Below are 1,901 nucleotides of genomic sequence, written 5' to 3' on the forward strand. Positions count from 1 at the left end.
TACATAATTTCCATAAACTATTTCTGAAACAACAAAAACACAACTTTAATGCATGAGCAAAATAGCTTAAAAGTTAAATAAGACCAGCCTTCATACAGTCTCAAATATATATGTACAGAGTCTTTTTGAAACATTTCTTGAATTTGCAACTGAAAACTACTCAAATTTCTACCCAAGAAAAAAGATCAAATCTGGACAGCTCATTGAACGTTACAACTCCATTTATAATATTGTTTAATTTTATCTCGGCTTATAATTTACGGTAAACAACCCATCATGATAAAATTTGTCAGACAAACCGTAAGAAATCTTGTATTTCAGCAAAAAAAAATCTTTGCTGGATCATCCATGAGCCCATAGCCTTGAGCCAGGGCCGGATTTACCAATAGGCTAGGCAGGCTGAAGCCTAGGGCCTCAACGTCCAGGCTCCAGGGGCCTCGAAATTCGGTTTCGAAGTTTGTAATTCTTTTAAAAACTTGACAAGTTTAAACCCTAGGTACCTAAAGGCTAAAGTACCGTATATTATCAAGCTTTTCAGAGTAGAAAATTCTATACACAACTGGTTTCAACCACATTGTAAATTGATTGATTGAATCTTTATCCTTGGACTGGGAAAGCTTCTTGCAGAGCTTAATCCTGGCAGTTTTGCATACTTTTAGAGGCTTTGAATTACTGACACAGGCCCGGTCACCGAGATTGACAGAGTGAAGTTTCCAATTGTTGCCGGGGAATTATTCCATCCGTTAGATGCCGCTGAACCCTGAGAGACGAACCCCCTCAGCTTGATCTTGAAGCTTCTTCGTTCCAGAAGCGACGCGCTAACCAATTGAGTTATCGGGCAAACAGTCATTATTACGCCGTTTGTATCATACCGGTAATAAAGGAAATTATTTACGCGCATTCTGCTGGAAGCGTCTATATTGAAGTACCGCAGTCTTCTCTGCAAAAAACAGTAGGGTAAGGGCAGGTTAGTTGATACACCACTAAAAGCGGATTCTAGAAAACGGATTTTGTAGAAATACCGCCACCAACTGGTGAAGAATGATGATTGAATGGTGATATGTGATTTCGCGATTATCCAGTTTCAAGTTTGTAAAATAATGCGAAATGTTCAAAAATTGAGTCTTTTTGCAAATTTTTTCAAATTTACAATTTAGTTAATTCTTGACTGTTTGAAAAACGGTAAGAGATTAACTTCTTGGCGACAGGCAGTGTATTGGTGTAAAGTATTATTGCATAAATCAAATCATTTTTAACTGACTTTATTAGATTGATGACAGACACATTTTTGATAAAAGTAAAGAAAAGGTTAGTTGATACATTTTAGCCCAGGCTAGTTGATATGATGATATCATACACTATATGATGATATCAACTAACTTGCATTCATACATTCAGTACGGCAACCTGCAATATTTCAACCATATTTTCAGGTAAAATACGTAAATGTGAAACTCTGTAAATCTGTTTGGAAATAGTTGTTGAAGAATTAAGCTGTGTGTAAATGAAGCTGCAGAACCTGTGAACTTGACAATATCACTTGAATTAATAAGGCCTCTTTGACAACATGCGCCAGTTTTATAAAAGAACAACTGATCGATGCTACAGATCAACTGAAGACTCTCTACGTAAACCTTGGCTGTCATAAGAATTGACAATTACACCAATTTCCAAATCTGTATAACAAGTTGACGTTAGGAAGAACATCCGGATGTAAAATATCTTTATCACACTTTACACTAGATAACACTATAAGACTGCAGCACTATCATGGGTTTTGGTTAACTCCTGACCTGGCAATATGGTTCTACTATCTACACTACAGTAGTTTGAGTATAAATTTCAAAAGCATAAAGTATAGTCTCAATATAATTGAGGCGTGTTTTGATTGTATCAACTAG

The sequence above is a fragment of the Aplidium turbinatum genome, chromosome 10 (genome assembly GCF_918807975.1).
Source record: "Aplidium turbinatum chromosome 10, kaAplTurb1.1, whole genome shotgun sequence".
NCBI lineage: Eukaryota > Metazoa > Chordata > Ascidiacea > Aplousobranchia > Polyclinidae > Aplidium > Aplidium turbinatum.